The sequence below is a fragment of the Tetrao urogallus genome (assembly GCF_951394365.1).
Source record: "Tetrao urogallus genome assembly, contig: scaffold_56, whole genome shotgun sequence".
NCBI classification, from domain to species: domain Eukaryota; kingdom Metazoa; phylum Chordata; class Aves; order Galliformes; family Phasianidae; genus Tetrao; species Tetrao urogallus.
In genome coordinates this window covers 163,105-173,121 of record NW_027638877.1, presented here as the reverse complement: position 1 = coordinate 173,121, position 10,017 = coordinate 163,105, and positions in this window count along the sequence as shown.

Here is a 10,017-nt window from a genome sequence, read left to right as displayed (position 1 = left end):
GTTTTTAACCTGAAATATTGCTTATATTCATAGAAATCCCTGTTTTTAATCCTAAAATATGGCTTATATTCATGGAAATCCCTGTTTTTAACCGTAACATATCGCTTATTTTCATAGACATCCCTGTTTTTAAACCTAAAACATCGCTTATATTCATCGAAATCCCTCTTTTTCCCCTTAAATATCGCTAATTTTCATCGAAATCCCTGTTTTTAACCCTAAAATATCGATTATTTTCATAGACATCCCTGTTTTTCCCCGTAAGTATCGCTGATTTTCATGGAAATCCCTGTTTTTCCCCTTAAGTATCGCTTATTTTCATGGAAATCCCTGTTTTTAACTCTATAATATCGCTTATTTTCATCGAAATCCCTGTTTTTAACCCTAAAATATTGCTTTTTTCATAGATACCCCTGTTTTTAACCCTAACGTATCGCTTATTTTCATGGAAATCCCTGTTTTTAACCCTAATATATCGCTTATTTTCATGGAAATCCCTGTTTTTAACCCTAACATATCGCTGATTTCCATCGAAATCCCTGTTTTTAACCCTAAAATATCGCTTATTTTCATAGAAACCCTGTTTTTAACCCTAAAATATCGCTTATTTTCATCGAAATCCCTGATTTTAACACTAAAATATCGATTATTTTCATAGAAATCCCTGTTTTTAACCCTAAAATAACGCTTATTTTCATAGAAATCCCTGTTTTTAACCCTAAAATATCGCTTATTATCATCGAAATCCCTGTTTTAACCCTAAAATATCACTTATTTTCATGGAAATCCCTGTTTTTAACCCTAAAATATCGCTTATTATCATCGAAATCCCTGTTTTTAACCTGAAATATCGCTTATTTCCATCAAAATCCCTGTTTTTCCACTAAAATATCGCTTATTTTCATGGAAATCCCTGTTTTTAACCCTAAAATATTGCTTATTTTCATGGAAATCCCTGTTTTTCCAGTTAAGTATCGCTGATTTTCATGGAAATCCCTGTTTTTAACCCTAAAATATCGCTTATTTTCATAGAAATCCCTGTTTTTAACCTCAAATATCGCATATTTTCATAGAAATCCCTGTTTTTCCCCTAAAATATCCCTTATTTTCATGGAAATCCCTGTTTTTAACCTGAAATATCACTTATTTTCGTGGAAATCCCTGTTTTTAACCCTAAAATATCGCTTATTTTCATCGAAACCCCTGTTTCTAACCCTTAAGTATCGCTGATTTTCATGGAAATCCCTGTTTTTAACCCTAAAATATCGCTTATTTTCATCGAAATCCCTGTTTTTAACCGTAAAATATCGCTTGGTTTCATCGAAATCCCTGTTTTTAACCCTAAAATATTGCTTATTTTCATAGAAATCCCTGTTTTTCCCCTTAAGTATCGCTGATTTTCATAGAAATCCCTGTTTTTCCACTAAAATATCGCTTATATTCATAGAAATCCCTGTTTTTAACCCTAACATATCGCTTATTTTCATCGAAATCCCTGTTTCTAACCATAAAATATCGCTGATTTTCATGGAAATCCCTGTTTTTAACCCTAAAATATCGCTTATATTCATCTAAATCCCTGTTTTTAACCCTAAAATAACGCTTATTTTCATAGAAATCCCTGTTTTAACCCTTAAGTATCGCTGATTTTCATGGAAATCCCTGTTTTTAACCTCAAATATCGCATATTTTCATGGAAATCCCTGTTTTTAACCCTAAAATGACGCTTATTTTCATAGAAAGCCCCGTTTTTAACCCTAAAATATCGCTTATTATGATCGAAATACCTGTTTTTAACCCTAAAATATCACTTATTTTCATGGAAATCCCTGTTTTTAACCCCTTAAATATCGCATATTTTCATAGAAATCCCTGTTTTTCCCCTAAAATATCGCTTATTTTCATCGAAATCCCTGTTTTTAACCCTAAAATATCGCTTATTTTCATCGAAATCCCTCTTTTTCCCCTTAAATATTGCTTATTTTCATAGAAATCCCTGTTTTTAACCTCAAATATCGCATATTTTCATGGAAATCCCTGTTTTTAACCTCAAATATCGCTTATTTCCATCGAAGTCCCTGTTTTTAACCCTAAAATATCGCTTATTTTCATAGAAATCCCTGTTTTTAACCCTAAAATATCGCTTTTTTTCATAGAAAGCCCTGTTTTTAAACCAAAAATATCGCTTATTTTCATCGAAATCCCTGTTTTTAACCTGAAATATCGCTTATATTCATAGAAATCCCTGTTTTTAATCCTAAAATATGGCTTATATTCATGGAAATCCCTGTTTTTAACCCTAAAATAACGCTTATTTTCATAGAAATCCCTGTTTTTCCCCTTAAGTATCGCTGATTTTCATGGAAATCCCTGTTTTTCCCCTTAAGTATCGCTTATTTTCATGGAAATCCCTGTTTTTAACCCTAAAATATTGCTTTTTTCATAGATACCCCTGTTTTTAACCCTAACGTATCGCTTATTTTCATGGAAATCCCTGTTTTTAACCTGAAATATCGCTTATTTTCATAGAAATCCCTGTTTTTCCCCTAAAATATCGCTTATTTTCATGGAAATCCCTGTTTTTAACCCTAACATATCGCTTATTTTCATGGAAATCCCTGTTTTTAACCCGAAAATGACGCTTATTTTCATAGAAATCCCTGTTTTTAACCCTAACATATCACTTATTTTCATGGAAATCCCTGTTTTTAACCCTAACATGCTTATTACCATTGAAATCCCTATTTTTAACACTAAAATATCGCTTATTTTCATGGAAATCCCTGTTTTTAACCTGAAATATCGCTTATTTTCATGGAAATCCCTGATTTTCCACTAAAATACTGCTTATTTTCATGGAAATCCCCGTTTTTAACCTTAACATATCACTTATTTTCATGGAAATCCCTGTTTTTCCCCTTAAGTATCGGTGATTTTCATGGAAATCCCTGTTTTTAACCCTAAAATGACGCTTATTTTCATTGAAATCCCCGTTTTTAACCCTAAAATATCGCTTATTATGATCGAAATACCTGTTTAAACCCTAAGATATCGCTTATTTTCATGGAAATCCCTGTTTTTAACCCTAAAATATCGCTGATTTTCATCGAAATCCCTGTTTTAACCTGAAATATCGCTTATTTTCATGGAAATCCCTGTTTTTAACCCTAAAATATCGCTTATTATCATCGAAATCCCTGTTTTTAACCTGAAATATCGCTTATTTCCATCAAAATCCCTGTTTTTCCACTAAAATATCGCTTATTTTCATGGAAATCCCTGTTTTTAACCCTAAAATATTGCTTATTTTCATGGAAATCCCTGTTTTTCCAGTTAAGTATCGCTGATTTTCATGGAAATCCCTGCTTTTAACCCTAAAATATCGCTTATTTTCATCGAAATCCCTGTTTTAACCCTAAAATATCGCTTATTTTCATAGAAATCCCTGTTTTTAACCTCAAATATCGCATATTTTCATAGAAATCCCTGTTTTTAACACTAAAATATCCCTTATTTTCATGGAAATCCCTGTTTTTAACCCTTAAATATCGCTTATTTTCATGGAAATCCCTGTTTTTAACCCTAAAATATCGCTTATTTTCATCGAAACCCCTGTTTCTAACCCTTAAGTATCGCTGATTTTCATGGAAATCCCTGTTTTTAACCCTAAAATATCGCTTATTTTCATCGAAATCCCTGTTTTTAACCGTAAAATATCGCTTGTTTTCATCGAAATCCCTGTTTTTAACCCTAAAATATTGCTTATTTTCATGGAAATCCCTGTTTTTAACTCTAAAATATTGCTTATTTTCATAGAAATCCCTGTTTTTCCACAAAAATATCGCTTATATTCATAGAAATCCCTGTTTTTAACCCTAACATATCGCTTATTTTCATCGAAATCCCTGTTTCTAACCATAAAATATCGCTGATTTTCATGGAAATCCCTGTTTTTAACCCTAAAATATCGCTTATATTCATCTAAATCCCTGTTTTTAACCCTAAAATAACGCTTATTTTCATAGAAAGCCCTGTTTTAACCCTTAAGTATCGCTGATTTTCATGGAAATCCCTGTTTTGCCCGTTAAGTATCGGTGATTTTCATGGAAATCCCTGTTTTTAACCCTAAAATGACGCTTATTTTCATAGAAAGCCCTGTTTTTAACCCTAAAATATCGCTTATTATGATCGAAATACCTGTTTTTAACCCTAAAATATCACTTATTTTCATGGAAATCCCTGTTTTTAACCCCTTAAATATCACATATTTTCATAGAAATCCCTGTTTTTCCCCTAAAATATCGCTTATTTTCATCGAAATCCCTGTTTTTAACCCTAAAATATCGCTTATTTTCATCGAAATCCCTCTTTTTCCCCTTAAATATTGCTTATTTTCATAGAAATCCCTGTTTTTAACCTCAAATATCGCATATTTTCATGGAAATCCCTGTTTTTAACCTCAAATATCGCTTATTTCCATCGAAGTCCCTGTTTTTAACCCTAAAATATCGCTTATTTTCATAGAAATCCCTGTTTTTAACCCTAAAATATCGCTTTTTTTCATAGAAAGCCCTGTTTTTAACACAAACATATCGCTTATTTTCATCGAAATCCCTGTTTTTAACCTGAAATATTGCTTATATTCATAGAAATCCCTGTTTTTAATCCTAAAATATGGCTTATATTCATGGAAATCCCTGTTTTTAACCGTAACATATCGCTTATTTTCATAGACATCCCTGTTTTTAAACCTAAAACATCGCTTATATTCATCGAAATCCCTCTTTTTCCCCTTAAATATCGCTAATTTTCATCGAAATCCCTGTTTTTAACCCTAAAATATCGATTATTTTCATAGACATCCCTGTTTTTCCCCGTAAGTATCGCTGATTTTCATGGAAATCCCTGTTTTTCCCCTTAAGTATCGCTTATTTTCATGGAAATCCCTGTTTTTAACTCTATAATATCGCTTATTTTCATCGAAATCCCTGTTTTTAACCCTAAAATATTGCTTTTTTCATAGATACCCCTGTTTTTAACCCTAACGTATCGCTTATTTTCATGGAAATCCCTGTTTTTAACCCTAATATATCGCTTATTTTCATGGAAATCCCTGTTTTTAACCCTAACATATCGCTGATTTCCATCGAAATCCCTGTTTTTAACCCTAAAATATCGCTTATTTTCATAGAAACCCTGTTTTTAACCCTAAAATATCGCTTATTTTCATCGAAATCCCTGATTTTAACACTAAAATATCGATTATTTTCATAGAAATCCCTGTTTTTAACCCTAAAATAACGCTTATTTTCATAGAAATCCCTGTTTTTAACCCTAAAATATCGCTTATTATCATCGAAATCCCTGCTTTTAACCCTAAAATATCACTTATTTTCATGGAAATCCCTGTTTTTAACCCTAAAATATCGCTTATTATCATCGAAATCCCTGTTTTTAACCTGAAATATCGCTTATTTCCATCAAAATCCCTGTTTTTCCACTAAAATATCGCTTATTTTCATGGAAATCCCTGTTTTTAACCCTAAAATATTGCTTATTTTCATGGAAATCCCTGTTTTTCCAGTTAAGTATCGCTGATTTTCATGGAAATCCCTGTTTTTAACCCTAAAATATCGCTTATTTTCATAGAAATCCCTGTTTTTAACCTCAAATATCGCATATTTTCATAGAAATCCCTGTTTTTCCCCTAAAATATCCCTTATTTTCATGGAAATCCCTGTTTTTAACCTGAAATATCACTTATTTTCGTGGAAATCCCTGTTTTTAACCCTAAAATATCGCTTATTTTCATCGAAACCCCTGTTTCTAACCCTTAAGTATCGCTGATTTTCATGGAAATCCCTGTTTTTAACCCTAAAATATCGCTTATTTTCATCGAAATCCCTGTTTTTAACCGTAAAATATCGCTTGGTTTCATCGAAATCCCTGTTTTTAACCCTAAAATATTGCTTATTTTCATAGAAATCCCTGTTTTTCCCCTTAAGTATCGCTGATTTTCATAGAAATCCCTGTTTTTCCACTAAAATATCGCTTATATTCATAGAAATCCCTGTTTTTAACCCTAACATATCGCTTATTTTCATCGAAATCCCTGTTTCTAACCATAAAATATCGCTGATTTTCATGGAAATCCCTGTTTTTAACCCTAAAATATCGCTTATATTCATCTAAATCCCTGTTTTTAACCCTAAAATAACGCTTATTTTCATAGAAATCCCTGTTTTAACCCTTAAGTATCGCTGATTTTCATGGAAATCCCTGTTTTTAACCTCAAATATCGCATATTTTCATGGAAATCCCTGTTTTTAACCCTAAAATGACGCTTATTTTCATAGAAAGCCCCGTTTTTAACCCTAAAATATCGCTTATTATGATCGAAATACCTGTTTTTAACCCTAAAATATCACTTATTTTCATGGAAATCCCTGTTTTTAACCTCAAATATCGCATATTTTCATGGAAATCCCTGTTTTTAACCTCAAATATCGCTTATTTCCATCGAAGTCCCTGTTTTTAACCCTAAAATATCGCTTATTTTCATAGAAATCCCTGTTTTTAACCCTAAAATATCGCTTTTTTTCATAGAAAGCCCTGTTTTTAAACCAAAAATATCGCTTATTTTCATCGAAATCCCTGTTTTTAACCTGAAATATCGCTTATATTCATAGAAATCCCTGTTTTTAATCCTAAAATATGGCTTATATTCATGGAAATCCCTGTTTTTAACCCTAAAATAACGCTTATTTTCATAGAAATCCCTGTTTTTCCCCTTAAGTATCGCTGATTTTCATGGAAATCCCTGTTTTTCCCCTTAAGTATCGCTTATTTTCATGGAAATCCCTGTTTTTAACTCTATAATATCGCTTATTTTCATCGAAATCCCTGTTTTTAACCCTAAAATATTGCTTTTCTCATAGATACCCCTGTTTTTAACCCTAACGTATCGCTTATTTTCATGGAAATCCCTGTTTTTAACCTGAAATATCGCTTATTTTCATAGAAATCCCTGTTTTTCCCCTAAAATATCGCTTATTTTCATGGAAATCCCTGTTTTTAACCCTAACATATCGCTTATTTTCATGGAAATCCCTGTTTTTAACCCGAAAATGACGCTTATTTTCATAGAAATCCCTGTTTTTAACCCTAACATATCACTTATTTTCATGGAAATCCCTGTTTTTAACCCTAACATGCTTATTACCATTGAAATCCCTATTTTTAACACTAAAATATCGCTTATTTTCATGGAAATCCCTGTTTTTAACCTGAAATATCGCTTATTTTCATGGAAATCCCTGATTTTCCACTAAAATACTGCTTATTTTCATGGAAATCCCCGTTTTTAACCTTAACATATCACTTATTTTCATGGAAATCCCTGTTTTTCCCCTTAAGTATCGGTGATTTTCATGGAAATCCCTGTTTTTAACCCTAAAATGACGCTTATTTTCATTGAAATCCCCGTTTTTAACCCTAAAATATCGCTTATTATGATCGAAATACCTGTTTAAACCCTAAGATATCGCTTATTTTCATGGAAATCCCTGTTTTTAACCCTAAAATATCGCTGATTTTCATCGAAATCCCTGTTTTAACCTGAAATATCGCTTATTTTCATGGAAATCCCTGTTTTTAACCCTAAAATATCGCTTATTATCATCGAAATCCCTGTTTTTAACCTGAAATATCGCTTATTTCCATCAAAATCCCTGTTTTTCCACTAAAATATCGCTTATTTTCATGGAAATCCCTGTTTTTAACCCTAAAATATTGCTTATTTTCATGGAAATCCCTGTTTTTCCAGTTAAGTATCGCTGATTTTCATGGAAATCCCTGCTTTTAACCCTAAAATATCGCTTATTTTCATCGAAATCCCTGTTTTAACCCTAAAATATCGCTTATTTTCATAGAAATCCCTGTTTTTAACCTCAAATATCGCATATTTTCATAGAAATCCCTGTTTTTAACACTAAAATATCCCTTATTTTCATGGAAATCCCTGTTTTTAACCCTTAAATATCGCTTATTTTCATGGAAATCCCTGTTTTTAACCCTAAAATATCGCTTATTTTCATCGAAACCCCTGTTTCTAACCCTTAAGTATCGCTGATTTTCATGGAAATCCCTGTTTTTAACCCTAAAATATCGCTTATTTTCATCGAAATCCCTGTTTTTAACCGTAAAATATCGCTTGTTTTCATCGAAATCCCTGTTTTTAACCCTAAAATATTGCTTATTTTCATAGAAATCCCTGTTTTTCCCCTTAAGTATCGCTGATTTTCATAGAAATCCCTGTTTTTCCACTAAAATATCGCTTATATTCATAGAAATCCCTGTTTTTAACCCTAACATATCGCTTATTTTCATCGAAATCCCTGTTTCTAACCATAAAATATCGCTGATTTTCATGGAAATCCCTGTTTTTAACCCTAAAATATCGCTTATATTCATCTAAATCCCTGTTTTTAACCCTAAAATAACGCTTATTTTCATAGAAAGCCCTGTTTTAACCCTTAAGTATCGCTGATTTTCATGGAAATCCCTGTTTTGCCCGTTAAGTATCGGTGATTTTCATGGAAATCCCTGTTTTTAACCCTAAAATGACGCTTATTTTCATAGAAAGCCCTGATTTTAACACTAAAATATCGATTATTATGATCGAAATACCTGTTTTTAACCCTAAAATATCACTTATTTTCATGGAAATCCCTGTTTTTAACCCCTTAAATATCGCATATTTTCATAGAAATCCCTGTTTTTCCCCTAAAATATCGCTTATTTTCATCGAAATCCCTGTTTTTAATTCTAAAATATCGCTTATTTTCATCGAAATCCCTCTTTTTCCCCTTAAATATTGCTTATTTTCATAGAAATCCCTGTTTTTAACCTCAAATATCGCATATTTTCATGGAAATCCCTGTTTTTAACCTCAAATATCGCTTATTTCCATCGAAGTCCCTGTTTTTAACCCTAAAATATCGCTTATTTTCATAGAAATCCCTGTTTTTAACCCTAAAATATCGCTTTTTTTCATAGAAAGCCCTGTTTTTAACACAAACATATCGCTTATTTTCATCGAAATCCCTGTTTTTAACCTGAAATATCGCTTATATTCATAGAAATCCCTGTTTTTAATCCTAAAATATGGCTTATATTCATGGAAATCCCTGTTTTTAACCGTAACATATCGCTTATTTTCATAGACATCCCTGTTTTTAAACCTAAAACATCGCTTATATTCATCGAAATCCCTCTTTTTCCCCTTAAATATCGCTAATTTTCATCGAAATCCCTGTTTTTAACCCTAAAATATCGATTATTTTCATAGACATCCCTGTTTTTCCCCTTAAGTATCGCTGATTTTCATGGAAATCCCTGTTTTTCCCCTTAAGTATCGCTTATTTTCATGGAAATCCCTGTTTTTAACTCTATAATATCGCTTATTTTCATCGAAATCCCTGTTTTTAACCCTAAAATATTGCTTTTTTCATAGATACCCCTGTTTTTAACCCTAACGTATCGCTTATTTTCATGGAAATCCCTGTTTTTAACCTGAAATATCGCTTATTTTCATAGAAATCCCTGTTTTTAACCCTAAAATATCGCTTATTTTCATGGAAATCCCTGTTTTTAATCCTAACATATCGCTTATTTTCATGGAAATCCCTGTTTTTAACCCTAAAATGACGCTTATTTTCATAGAAATCCCTGTTTTTAACCCTAACATATCACTTATTTTCATAGAAATCCCTGTTTTTAACCCTAACATGCTTATTACCATCGAAATCCCTATTTTTAACACTAAAATATCGCTTATTTTCATGGAAATCCCTGTTTTTAACCTGAAATATCGCTTATTTTCATGGAAATCCCTGATTTTCCACTAAAATACTGCTTATTTTCATGGAAATCCCCGTTTTTAACCTTAACATATCACTTATTTTCATGGAAATCCCTGTTTTTCCCCTTAAGTATCGCTGATTTTCATGGAAATCC